General features: G+C 40.2%; 1 long non-coding RNA gene and 1 pseudogene across 2 annotated transcripts; both read left to right on the forward strand.

Annotated features, from left to right (window-relative positions):
* Positions 1 to 2990: 2990 nt before the first annotated feature.
* On the forward strand, positions 2991 to 6791 carry LOC149010912 (glucosamine 6-phosphate N-acetyltransferase pseudogene; annotated as a pseudogene).
* Positions 6792 to 11117: 4326 nt separating this feature from the next.
* Positions 11118 to 14237, forward strand: LOC149010913 (uncharacterized). 2 transcript variants are annotated; one of them, XR_016174530.1, is made up of 4 exons: positions 11118 to 11989; positions 12209 to 12254; positions 12778 to 12851; positions 13967 to 14237. It is a non-coding gene; the product is annotated as an uncharacterized LOC149010913 (long non-coding RNA). The 2 variants fall into 2 exon arrangements; XR_016174529.1 differs by having other exon boundaries at positions 11118 to 12254.
* Positions 14238 to 14654: the final 417 nt, after the last annotated feature.

Raw genomic sequence — 14654 nt, forward strand, 5'->3', positions numbered from 1 at the left:
AAAGTGGTAAAGATGTTACTAGGTAGACAAAAAACTTGTATTCAATTTATATTCATTGCCATTTAAAATAATTTATTCAAGAAAATAACTATCCGATTATCATCCGAATCCGAACGAATCCGTCTTGAAATCCGATAGGATATTATCCGAATTCGATCCGTTTACACCCCTACACTCATCTAGCATCTATTGTAATTAGTCTTATATAAACATTATAGTATATTGTAACCATCTACGAACTCTACAGCATAAGTGGAGGAGACATACGGAATACAAAGGAACAAGAATTTTTTGGAAATGAGGTTCATCCGGGCCAGCTTGCGCGCACCACGACTACATCCTCAAGGCGCTTTTTATATAATTAATATAGGCAAGGCTTCGCCCCTGGCCCCGAGGGGATTCGAACTTTGACCTCCTACGAGGAAGCGTTGGGCTTTGCCAACTGAGCCACCCCTCGGGGTTCAAAGGAACGAGAATTTCTCCAGCATCCTCTTATCTCTCTTCTCTGCATCTTCCCGCCTAAAATTCTGGATCCAGATCTACCGTCATTAAGCCGTGCCAGTGAGTCAGTCGGCTCTAAACAATCGTGAAAAGACATCTTTTCCGCTCTCTGTACTAATTGATTTCACAGTATTTTATTCTATAAATATAATAGGCATGGTGTTTCTGGAATCTTCGCCGATCGAGTAGGAAAATACCAGTGACGACAAATCCAAATCGGCAAAGAAAGGAAGACCATAGTCTCTTAGACGCCGTTTCCGATCATCTTTCTTTTTCACTTGGTAAGATTTTCTATCTCTTCTCCGTTCGATCCGTATGAGATTAAGTTTGGTTTCATCTGCGGTTCTGTTTGATGAGCGAAACCCTCAAATGCTATTCCCTTTGTACGTTCGTTCATATGGTTATTTGATTCATTCCTTTTCTTTTTTCATTTGTTAATTCCGCTTCTTTTTTTTTTTTTTTTTTTTTGAATCATCTAAACCTAGCATCTTTGTTAATAGATTCTGACATTTTTATGATCTTAAAATTTCTTGGTATTTGATTCGAGTAAAACATCACTTGTGTTGCAGACACAATTTGTCTATATTATTGATCAACCTTCTATGTACGGTGTTTGGTAACGATGTTACCGAATTCAAAACCCAATTTGGTGTTTTGGATTCACTGATGCGCTCGACCTCTTTGGACTATCTTTTCTTTTCTTGAGCAAAGCTTACGTCTGAGTGATTTGTATCGTGTACAGTTTTGGTAGAGACCTTTATTATTTATATGAATTAATAATTTTGATCTGCTTACCTTTTTCTTTATTTAACAGGGGGTTTAATACGTCCTTGAGCAAAAAACATGCTCAGGTCGAAATTTACCAGACGGCTTTGGTAGTGTATTTTGTAACTAGTATTACATAATTACAGATGACAGGAATTTAGCCTTGTTCAAATGAATAATTTGCCCTTATTGATAATTATTGATTTTTCTTGTCATATTTTTGCATGAAAGTTTGCATCTTAATCACTTTGCTGAAACCTATGTTCGAGTGGAAGAGATGAAATGAACACTGCCCGTGTGAAATGTCAATCTTCTTTGGATAGGCAAAATGATATCGGAGTACATTTTGAAAAATAATCACAGCCTTGATTCTTCCGTTACGGGCTCTCACTTCACTGGTTTATGCATCTGAAGAAACCAGTAGTAGTCGTAGATTTAAGTCTCCTGTTAGAAATGCAAAATGAGAAATCCACCTGATAAGGAAAGAATAAATAAGCTTAAACCAGTCCGGTTTAAGCCCAGTCCGACCAGAGCGGAATCAAACCAGGTCGGTTTGAGCCTAGTCCGACCAGCTCGGATCACGTTAGACCGACCAAGTCAAGGTCAGTCGAACAAGTACAAAGGCTGAATAACAAGGTAAATCTGAATAAGATTCTAGCCAAGGAAATAGTATTCAGTCACGACTCAACTACTCGTGTTTGAGTAGGACTCAATGACTAAGAGTCAGATCACAACCTAACTAGGGTTTGAGCCTCACTCAAACTCATACATAGAAAATCTATAAAAAGGTAAAGGAGCACAAGAGAAAGGTACGCTGAATAGAACTATCACTATTCGAATTCTTATTGTTCATTACTTTCTTGTCTTCCTTAGTCGGATCCCTAACTAGATCGTCGGAGGTGAAAACTCGACCTCCACTGTCGAGCTCATTCTTGCAGGTTCAACCGGCTGAAGGGATGAATAGGATTGTGCAGCAACAATTGGCGCCGTCTGTGGGAAACTTGATCAAAAGGCTATCGTGCAAATCAGATCGCTAAATCAACCCTTCAATAATAATAAGGTGATCAAATTCCCTTGTGAGGTAATACTACCTTCAAATTCTCTTTTTGAGTAATCTACTCATAAGGTACGTGTATACATGTACGTTCCTCTTCTCCTTCAAGTAATAATCTTTCATGAAGATTGAGGAACTATTTATCATTACTTTATTCTGAAATCGATATTTACCGAACGAATTATCCGAAATTCGGTGGGAACTCACTCAGTTTTCTTAAATCCGATCACATTGTTGAGTGCATTGGTTTTGCATGATTATTTTGCCAAACGATGCCATTTGATTCACAATAACGTGATTGAGGTTCATATAACTATTATTTATTTGTCTTTTAGCCAAAAGCCAAAGCATGTTATAAACTCTAAGTATGTTCAATAAAGTGATCTACTTTATTTGTCTTTTTGCCAAAGTATGGTAAGTTATCCGCTTCGCTTTACGGATCATCATCAATACTATCACTCTGTGTTTTCTTGAATTTTCCCTTGTGAGGTGGGAAAAACGGGAGAGATTGGAATCGGATCTACGCGATCTACGGTTTAGAAGAATGGACGGATCTGATTTTCCTGTTAATTCATGCGTTGTATTCATTGCTTTGGATTCACCGGTTCCCGTCACTGCAATCTTGGCTCTCGGTCTCTTTCGCGCCACAGGAGTAACCCTTCACTAGGAGATGGCACGGCGTATGATCAACGTCGTCGATGACTGGTCAACCGTAAAAATCGCCCTGGACTTTGGATGCGGCCGAGGAATCCTCCTCAATGCGGTGGCGCTACAGCTGAAAAAGGAAGCAGCTCCGCCACGTCGTTGGTCTTGATTGCAGAAAAAATCGCGGTTCGTTGCGTGCGACGGTGAAGATGGAACGCAAATCCGGAAAGCTGAAAGAAACTCACATTCAAGAATGGCAATGAAGAAGAAAGTAAAGCGAGACGCTCAACAAATTGAGCATCTCGAGTCGACTTCGTTCTTCGAGTCGGAAAGAAAGAAATCCAAAGCAATCGTATGGGTTTCACGTGGAGATGAAGACGAAGGACCTTTTTTCCAGGAGAGGTTGATCCCCCGGTGCTCCAAAGATATTCTCTCTCTTCTCCAAAAACTTTTATTCTTCTCGGATCCGAAGACAATGATGTCGTGTTGATCGGTAGAGGACCCGGTGACTATGTTGGATGCCATTAAAGTCGCTTAGTTGAATCTAAGATTATATGTGTCCATAAAAGTGGGACTCAAGTGATGATATATTAAAGTGGCAACAAAATATGGCATCTATTTTTCTCTATGGGTTTTCCTGAAGATCTATTTATCTATATGATCGTTACTATTCTTCTAATGGTGCATGATCTGGATTATTCACTATATATAATATTTTCAAAGTGGAGTTCTCGCTCGACAAAGAAAGATCCTTCAAGAGATGTTATCACCTTCTTCAGAGAAGATGACTCTATATCAGAGATTTCTTATTATTATTTCTTTTTCTGATCTTCAATCTGCAAAATTCTTTTTACATTTGATGCATGATCGAGATTATTTTCCATATACAACCTAGAGTTGGAAGTGGAATATCAAGCAATATTATTCTTTAAGTCAGCTAACACTGGAATTCAGCAGCAACAATATATTTAGCTTCAACAACAAAAGCCTTGTATACAATATTTTCAAAGCTTTTGAGTTCGTGGATAGCAAAATATCATCAAAATTATAAGTATGGAAGCTCGAGATATAATCGAGCATACATGATCGAGAGAAAGGAGTTCTACATACAAGCAAAAGTTCTCAATTTGGATGAAGCATAACACTCAAAAAATACTTGACCTATCATGCTCGGGGAGTAAAGAGAGATAAACATCTCACATCTCGACCTATACAAAAAGATTTCTTCGGTTCTCAACATTGAACTCCCCGGCTTATTACCCTGGGAAGTTCCCAGATTGAACTCCCTTGCTCATCAGCTTGGCCCGGTTCCCAAAATTGAACTCCCTTGCTTATCGGCTCGGCTAGTTCCCAGATTGAACTCCCTTGCTTATCGGCTCGGCCGGTTCCCATATTGAACTCCCTTGCTCATCAGCTTGGCCGGTTCCCAAAATTGAACTCCCTTGCTCATCGGCTTGGCCGGTTCCCGAATTGAACTCCCTTGCTTATCGCCTCGGCTAGTTCCCAGATTGAACTTCCTTGCTCATCAGCTCGGCCAGTTCCCAAAATTGAACTCCCTTGCTCATCAGCTTGGCCAGTTCCCAAAATTGAACTCCCTTGCTTATTAGCTTGGCCAGTTCCCAGATTGAACTCCCTTGCTTATTAGCTTGGCCAGTTCCCAAATTGAACTCCCTTGCTGTTAAGCTCGGCTAGTTCCCAGACTGAACTCCCTTGCTCATAAGCTCAGCTGTTCCCAGATTGAACTCCCTTGCTTATCAGCTCGGCCAGTTCCCAAATTGAACTCCGTTGCTCATTAGCTCGGCCAGTTCCCAGATTGAACTTCCTTGCTCATCAGCTCGGCCAGTTCCCAAAATTGAACTCCCTTGCTCATCAGCTTGGCCAGTTCCCAAAATTGAACTTCCTTGCTTATTAGCTTGGCCAGTTCCCAGATTGAACTCCCTTGCTTATTAGCTTGGCCAGTTCCCAAATTGAACTCCCTTGCTGTTAAGCTCGGCTAGTTCCCAGACTGAACTCCCTTGCTCATAAGCTCAGCTGTTCCCAAAATTGAACTCCCTAGCTGTTAAGCTCGGCCAGTTCCCAAAAATTGAACTTCCTTGCTATTAAGCACGGCCAGTTCCCAAATTGAACTCCCTTGCTCGGAAGCACGAGCATGGGCAGTTCCCAAATTGAACTCCCTTGCTCGGAAGCACGAGCATGGGCAGTTCCCAAGTGATATTGGTCGAAAGCTGATATGTGTCCGGTCACCGAATCTCTAAAGCCCGAACCAGAGAAAGCTCGAACTTCAGAGACTAGGGGGCTTATGATAAGGAAAGAATAAATAAGCTTAAACCAGTCCGGTTTAAGCCCAGTCCGACCAGAGCGGAATCAAACCAGGTCGGTTTGAGCCTAGTCCGACCAGCTCGGATCACGTTAGACCGACCAAGTCAAGGTCAGTCGAACAAGTACAAAGGCTGAATAACAAGGTAAATCTGAATAAGATTCTAGCCAAGGAAATAGTATTCAGTCACGACTCAACTACTCGTGTTTGAGTAGGACTCAATGACTAAGAGTCAGATCACAACCTAACTAGGGTTTGAGCCTCACTCAAACTCATACATAGAAAATCTATAAAAAGGTAAAGGAGCACAAGAGAAAGGTACGCTGAATAGAACTATCACTATTCGAATTCTTATTGTTCATTACTTTCTTGTCTTCCTTAGTCGGATCCCTAACTAGATCGTCGGAGGTGAAAACTCGACCTCCACTGTCGAGCTCATTCTTGCAGGTTCAACCGGCTGAAGGGATGAACAGGATTGTGCAGCAACACCACCAAAGAAGGAGAAGAATGATTCCAGGTGAGGAGACTAGAGATCTCAGACAAGAGTAAAGGCTTCATAGAGCTCCTGCAACAACTAAGCATCTGTGATTCTGTGTCCGATGAGGACTACACAGCACAATTTCAAGAACTCAAATCTTATGGCGACGATCATGTTATCTACGTCATTGAGGACAAACAATCAGGAAAGATCATCGCTACGGGCAGCGTCTTCGTGGAGAAGAAGTTTCTACGCAACTGTGGTAAAGTAGGGCACATTGAGGATGTGGTCGTCGATTCTAGTGCTCGAGGACTGAAATTGGGGCAGAAGATTGTTTCTTCTCTCACGGATCACGCTCGATCTGTGGGTTGCTATAAGGTGATTCTCGATTGTAGCGTCGAGAACATGGGGTTTTATGAGAAATGCTGGTTCCAACAGAAGTCGATTCAGATGGCAAGGTATTTTGATTAGTGAACTCGACTTCCTTCTTCCGATACAGTGTGCAGATTTAGTGGAAGTTCGTAATAATTGTTTTGATTAGTTGTTTGTTGTTGTTAGTATTTTATACCTTACACGATCATGTCATTGAAGATTATTGTTGACATGTTTCTATCTTTTCTTCTTGCATTCCCTGTCGCTTCCTATGCATAATCTCTTGCACTTCACTACTGAGTTTTTGTTTCTCGACATGCAATTGACCACAGTTAACCTGAGGGCTTTGTTAGTGTACTCTGCAACTAATATAACAATGAGGAGACTCTGAATGAAGAACATATAGCCACTTGAGCTTTGTTCCTTCTCATAAAGCTCCCAATTACTTTTACCTGGTTTATCATTGAAGAACATGGATGCATTGGATGCGTTCCTGGCTACTGAAACTTTGCATTTATTGTATACAACGCTTTAGAGGGAATGGCATGCAATACTTTCCAGTCAGCATAGGGCCACTAGCTGAAGGATCAGTGTCATACGTAGTTGAAATCTCAATTTGCATAATGCCTTATTTAGAAACTATGCTGAATTTGCCTCCCCACACACCCCAAAAGGGGGGGGGGGGGGGGGAGAAAAGTAAATGTTCTTGTGTGCATATGTAAATGGTGGATCCTACCTGTCTAGATGCATGAGCATATGTCACTGCAGGTGGGTAAGGCCTCATTGGTTTCACAGTGGTTTCAGTTGTGCAAACAACACCCCCCCCCCCCCCAACCCCAAAACACTAACACCAAAAAAAGAAAAAGAGGTGAAAATTTTGCAGTATTTGATAAGCTAGTAATAAGCCTCAATGTTTGAATACAGGCTTTAAGGATGTCAACTGTGAGTCTATCCTCTCGCTGCCTAATCAAAACTGCGGCCTCAAGGAACACAAGGTTCTTAATCAAGAGCCCAGCTTCTTTGAGTTCTGTGAAGAACATCTCCAAGGCATTTGGCCTGAAGGCTTCCTCAAACTTTAGAGCATCTGCAATGGCAGTATACAAGGTAAAGCAAGCTGATTGGACCAGATAGATGGAGATGAAAAGGAGATGGAGGCCCCAGATGATGCATATGTTCTGGATTCAGCTGAAATGCAGGCCTTGAGCTTCCCTATTCTTGTAGGGTTGGGGCGTGCTCTACTTGTGCAGAGCAGTTGCTTTTATGTTTGCATGGTGCACACCCTTCCCCCACACACCCAACCGTCCGATACAAGCTTCAGTAATAGGCTACTTGCAGCCTGAAGTACACTATTATGTCTAAAGAGGAAGGAAAAACAAAACTCAGAAAAGGTTTTTGCTATACTATTTGGTGTTAACATTGAAAGCGTCAAACTTGAATTTAAAACTTAATAAAATTGTTAAAAGTAGAGTAAAATTATACTATAAATCACTTGCTTGATCTTCTATTATAATGTGGCAAATAATGAAGATTAATAATTTTCTAGCCATGGTGACGGATAAGAAAACACATTCTCACAGAACTTACCACTAGTGGCATCAAAATTGGAAATGCGACCGGACAAGATTAGGTGATTCTATGGGTTATATTTTTACAGATGCCATTCAATGGACCAAATCATATATAATCTACCTGAAATTCACAAAAGAGAGACATATTCAGAGGAAAAGAGAAGAGCTTTTTCTTGTTCATATCATCCCGTTTGGGATTATGTTTGTAGATAATAGATTATTATTAAATTAGAAAATGATTAACAGAACGACCATGAAAGGTTCAGTTTGTCAATACACGCGAATATTTTTTTCACATAAAACATATTTCCCAACTTCATTCCATTTGCCCTATCATGAAATATTTCTGAGGCGTCTTCATCAAATGAAAATGAGTTGTGCTACCTCTCTATAGAATTCAAGGGTCATGGTGTCACAAGGCTTCAAAGTGATTGATTACCAAAAAACCAGAATGGGCAATGTGGCCTAATGACTTTCTGGTATACAAGAAAGACTCATCGTAAGTGTTTTGCTCTCCAATTGTATTTAGGAACTTCTCTTCTATCCCAAATTGTGATGGTAATGTGGTCTCTAATCACAGATCTAGTGCGGCTTCATAACAATTCATTGGAAAGTGCTTTGCTTTAAATATATACTGGCTATAATTTCATACAAATTCATCCTTGTTTTCTTCTCCTAAAGTATATGCTTTCATTTACCCAAATTCAAATGACAAGCAATGAGACATTGGAGAAAACTAGATAATTTGATTTTGATGGAAGATGAGCGAAGTGGTGAATAATGGAGACTTGCACGAATTTATAGTAGAATTTATTCAAGACTTTCATCTTATCACAGTTTGCTCATGCAAGATGAATCGTATGCATTTATTCGAGTATGGAGCATGAAATGTATTTAAGACTGTCTTGATAAAGACTGTCTTAAATACATGAGACTCGTTCAGGGAGATGGGGTGTTGTGAGGTTGGTTGCTGCTCTTTGAGATTTGGGTTTTTCTCAAATCAGAGTCGATTATTCTGAAACCCAACAACCCTTTCTCTTCTGCCCAAAAAATAAAAGACTCTCTTGATAAATCTCATCCCAACTTGTAACAGTTATTTTGTTTACAATCTCTGTATCACTTAATGATAAGACAATTTTTAGAGCAAATTTTGGGATCCAAATAACACGAGGTAATTCTAAAATGGATATCTAATTTCATAATGGAACCACAATTGAGAAATTACAACACAGGAATGGTTCAGAACCAGAGAATCATTTAAATATTGCAGAATATGAGTTCAATTACAATCATTTAGATTCATTTAAAAAAATTAAGAAGTATTGATTGTAAGTGTTGTGAGATACTGATCACATATTTTTTTGGAGAACAAATAATATTGAAAGAACTTCTTTCAATTCCCACCTTATTAGCCAACTCGATCTCAAAAATCAACGTATAAACTCCAAAAAATCAATATTATTAGCCAACTCTCAGATTATACTCTGGTTGACGTGGTATCTTTCGCTTAAGGCAAGGATCAAGATAGCGCAGACCACCTCCAAAAAAATCTGTTTGTTTGAGATTCCATTCATCAAAGTATTAAGTCCAGGGTGAGAGAATAAAGAAGCCAAATGAGAACATATACCCCTCTCTGCAAGTCACCCATTTTAGGAGCAAAGTAGTCATGACACCCAGGCGAGCTGAAGCGGCGGTGGCCCAACAACTTCTCGTGGCAGCAACATCTTATCGAACAAAGTAGTTCTAAAGAATGCAGGGATGAGAATAAAATTTGTTTTCTTCATTCTAAAAGAGAACAGAGTTAAAAAGTAAAAACCCATTTCCCGTTGATTTTACATGCAAAGACTAAATATGACTTCATAGTGAATAAGATATTTCAAGAGACAAAGAAGCCTCATGCATATAGAGATTTCTAAGGCTTCACTGGAGGACCAGTTGCAGTGAATCTGTTTTCTTCTTCCTCCATATCAGTGGCAGCAACCTTCCCACTGACTGATTTTCTTCTCCCAGCTTTTCCTTTTTAGGTTTCTTCTCCATCATCTCTCTGTTTCACGATCCCTTCAGATTCGTGGACCTCTGAAATGCAATCTTCAGATTCGTTTCACTCTCTCCCATTCGTAAAAATGTCCACAATTACCTTTCCATCAAGCTTACCGGCAACAACTATCTGGTCGGCATTTTGGTAGGCCAGCAAGAAGAAACTCTCATCCTCTAGTTTATTGTCAACTTTGTGATCGTCTAGGACATACATCTAAGAACTGTTTTCAAAAGAATTCGGGTAATTCTCTTGTTCCTGTATAGATGGTAAATTGAACGATACAACTGTCAAAGAAATCACTGTGTAGATGGTAAGGAAAGACCTGGGGGGCTTCGATCTCTTGTTCCTGCAGGTCTTCATTCTGAGTCTGAGGTACATGAGCAGGTATAGGGATAGTCATAAACTTTCATCTTATTTCTACTTACTCTGCATATATGCCAATCCTGTAACGCTGGAAAGTTTCCCAAGGTCGGGGACAAGAAGCAAGGACTGAATCTAAGGTAAGGTTGAGGGTTTCAACCGGATCAGAGTTCGTTGTTGTTTTGTCAGCTCTTCTTCTCTTTTTGTTTGCTATATTTTCATGAGTTTGGCTAGTCTCCAAGTTGGTGTGGGTAGTCTGTGGGTTTGTTGTGGCCGAGGTTTGCTTGGTTTGGTTTGATGCAGTAGATCCATGGGTACAGGAGCAGTAGAAGTTCACAGTTTGAGCCATGATTGAGTTGTTGAAGATCCCTCCCTGTTTTTCAAAGTTTTCCATGAGTTTTTTGAAATTTTCATCCTTGGCAGTATTCCCCCCTTTCACTTGTTCTCTTGTCATGGCCAAGAGTGTTTCGATATGTAGGCTTGTCATCTTGTCATTACGTTTTCGTTCTCCTTGTTTACCACATTTTTCCTTTTTTTCCTCTGTGTTTTGCCTTGGTTTTCTTGGATTTCATTCTGCTTCCCTACTTTTTCTTTTTGATTCTCAAATTCTTCTTGAATCTCATTTGCATTTGCATGGTGAAAACCTTTCCCTTCTTCTCCTTCTGCCGTATTGCTTTTATCTCCAGTAGTTCCTTCTTCAACTTCTTCTATCTCCCAATTGATTTGTTTGTATCGATTAAGAGATTCAAGCTCATTTCTTGTGCGGTTCCTGCTGTGCACATCAAGACCAGCATTACCATTTATTATGCTGTTTTTTCCCCCCAAATTGCTGGATAAGGATATAATCTTCAATTTCTTTTTTTCTTCTTTGAAGATCATCCTGCTTAGCATACACACTACCTCAGTTTTGCCTTTCTTTGTCCTGTAAAGGATTTAGAACAGGTAGGGAAAATGTGGCAATTTGGGGCTGAGCTTGTTCATCTAGAACCTCTTCTGCTTTATCAAGCAAATTAGTGCAAGGAGTGGTTGAAATTTTCCCTGTTTTGCATTGCATCAGATTGAGATTTTCACCAATTCCCTGATTTTCTTGAATGGGAATGGTGCTAGATGCAATAACCTTTGAAATCGAGCAAGGTTGATTCCCATGGTTAGTATCAGCTATCAAAAACACATCATCCATATTGAGGGGAGGGGAGGTATTGAAGTTCAAACTTAACATATCAATACCCTCCCCTCCAGTGATATCACGGTTTAAAGTAGGTTCAACCAAAGCATGAGTTTCCACAGGTTTAGAAGGGGGCTGGGTGGTCTCATCAATTTTTCTAATGAGATCAACTGTAGGGAGGGAGAGCATTTTTTCTAGAGCTTTGGTTGAGAGTACTCTAGACAGGCCTCCCTGAATTGGTTCAGCATTCAACCCTTTAAAGAAAGCATGGTTTCCCATATTAGGAGTTGTGGTTGAATCAGGACCTAGCATATCAGTACAATGTTTGGTAAGATGAGTAATTTTTTCACAATAGTAACAGATGATTCTTACCTCATATAACACGTGCAGTGGGACCCAAATTCCCTCACTATTACAGTAGGAAGCTTTGAAACCAACACTCTTGTTTATATCCAACATGATCTTCACCCTTGCTGTATTTCCAGTCAAGCCAAGCTCAATCGGATTAATGTTGTAACAACCCCCGTAATTCTAACCCGGAATCCGTATTGCAGGTCCGATAACCCGAAGGTCAAGTCAGATTAAGTTGTGGAGTGTCTAGATAGAAGTCCATGATCCATACCATGATCCCATGGATCCGGATTCTCTTGATGAAGAACCTGCCTTACTAGGAAGTTGAAATCTCTAGTAGAAGGCAAGTGGTATTTGGAGATGTTCGGAATGAAGGTAAGACCTCCCCCATGTGTTGTTTAGGGTAGGTTGAGGTTGGGTGTCAACCCCTTGAGCAAAGCACCCAAGTACAGCATTGTACTAGGGGGCAGTTGCTTAAGGCAGTTGATTGGTTCCCAAGCGACCGCCATGATCTGTTTGCAGGAAATTTCCCTAATTTGCCCATTTTCTCTATAAATAGCAACCATTGCCCTATTAACGTATTATTATATTCAGGATTGCTATTTTGGACGGTTAGGCGGCAGTGGAGACATGCTGGAAGGTGAGCAAAGTGTGGATTGAGATCTAGAACCATTCTCCCTCTTTTATGTGAATCTGGTTGAGGTATGTGAATCTCCATTTACCCTTTCTCTTTCTTCAACTTCTGAATGGTGTAGATCCATCCCCATTTTGTTGGTGGTTACCGATCTTGTTAGCTCTATCCCCTTTTCAATGTTCTTGATAGGATCTTGTCCGAAAATGAATCCCTGCATTCGAATAAAGTCTGGATCTAATCAAGGGAGATGATCTAGGTGATAGATCAATGTTAATTTTAGGGTTCTATTTTGCTCCTTTATTATAGACTTGTTAAATTTGGAATTTGAATTGAGATCATCCCAAAACCGGATTGAAATCGGATGATTAAAAGTCTGAGTTTCGGAGTTGGAAACAGTCTGTTTTTGGGGTGGTTGCTCAAGGCGGTCACTTGAGCCAAGCGACCGGCTGGGTCACAGTAGCTATGTGACTTTTGGCTTTTACTCGATTTGACTCATGTCTCTTATATAATCTTGTAACCCTATGTTTAGGTGTTCCCTGTCTTTGCTGAAAGTCTTATAATTGTAATTGGATTGCACTCGAGGAAGCTTTTACTTCTCTACAGGTAAGGACACACTATCTTATTTATATGCAATGACATGTATATGATGAATCTGATGTTTCTTATATTATTCATTAATCATGTACATTGCTGTAGTTGTTTAATTTACTTTAATATTGTTATAAACTTGTTGTTTGCATTATATTTATATACTTTGTTACTTCATGATAATGATTGAACGGTCATGTTATGATCTTGATTGATTTGATATAGTTGTGATGGAAAGGGTATTCGATTGGGTATCTTTGCTTGAGATATCAGAGGGCTGTGGTATGGGGCACATGCTCACTGATGCCTCCGGCACTATCATGACTGTCGGATGACATACTTAGGGAGTCTAGTATTGCATGGCTAGGTACCCTACATGCTATTACCCTTTCGGTAGGGGAATTGAACCGAATGATCCGTGACAATGGTGATGTGACTCTGTTTCATCCTACAGCGGTAACCAGTCCGTGCAGACATTCAGTGGTCCACTGTTGTTCATGCAATGGTAGGGTTGCATATGTTAGAGTTGGGCTCATGGACGTCTAAGGAGCGGCTCGGGTGTCTTGAGGAGTCATGAGAGCATCCGCCCCAATAATATGTGGATGACCATAGGGTTAGGGAGTGGAGTCCAACAGTGGTAGCCAGTCAGTCCATGAGGGTTCTCATTCCTAGGTTGCGAAGGATACGAAACCGAGTTGGTTGGTGCCATAGGGGAAGTATCTGGACTCTATATAGTGTGTTACCAGTATGACCTTGCATTGGATTAGAAACCCCGACATGCTTTAGTACTCATTACCAATGGTCGTGGTAAGAGAGTGTTGACTTAATCCCCAACCATGGATGCCTGATGAGGACTTTACCCCTTTACCCAGGATCCAACAGAGGTAGAAAGTCCCTGAGGGATCAAGTGACTAGACCTACCCAGAGGAGGACTGGTGTTATATCTTAAAGCATGCCAACTGTCTAGAGACGTGCATTGTTAGATCTTAGTAGCATTCATACTATTGCATATCATTCATATCATATATGCATTGCTAATTGTGTTGACATATGGATAAGAAATGTGTTATCCTTACTGAGTTCGTTAGAACTCATTCCTTTTTCTCTATATGCTATATTAAACTGCACAGATGGTTGCACATCGTCGAAAATTGGTGAGGACTCGTATGAAGAGGATGTGGCACTGTCAATGGGAGATGGAGATAGCTTGCATGAAGTCTCTTGTGGATGCTTGGAGTGCGCTTATAGCACCCATTGATGGTCAGAGGAGACAGATTGCCAGATATTTTGCTGATTGTCTAGAGAAGAACTGGAGAACCCCTTTTCTTGTTATTCATGAAAATTATTATTTTAGCTTTAGAGAAAGAAACTGGAAAGAAACTTATTTAGTTTATTTTGATTGCTTCCGCTAAACTCGTTATTCTTTTTTATCATTGATTCTTTATTTGATTATTTTATTGGAGTATTTGGACTCCTATAATCCTTGTTGTTAATTATTGAACTTGCTCTTGTTCTTGATTTATCTATACTAGCATTTATTATTATTGATGGGTAAGACCGTGGATCCTATGACGAATCGCACCTACGGGTTGTCTTGCAGGTAACTGAGACCGGCGGGTGGGGTGTGACAAATGTGAACTTCAATCACTTCCTAGTTCAGCAGCAGCTGTTTAGGGAGAAGACTTGGTTACATCTTTCCTGTGAAATAAAGGTTGCTTTGAAGGTGTCCATGCTTGCATAGAAGACCTGTGTAACTTCCAGAGGAGCCCAAAGGGTGGTCAACTTCTTTCCAATTGCTAGGATGGATTCTTGTTTAAA

This window comes from Hakea prostrata, chromosome 7 (genome assembly GCF_041222555.1).
Source record: "Hakea prostrata isolate BN-2017 chromosome 7, UWA_Hpros_2, whole genome shotgun sequence".
Classification (NCBI taxonomy): Eukaryota; Viridiplantae; Streptophyta; class Magnoliopsida; order Proteales; family Proteaceae; genus Hakea; species Hakea prostrata.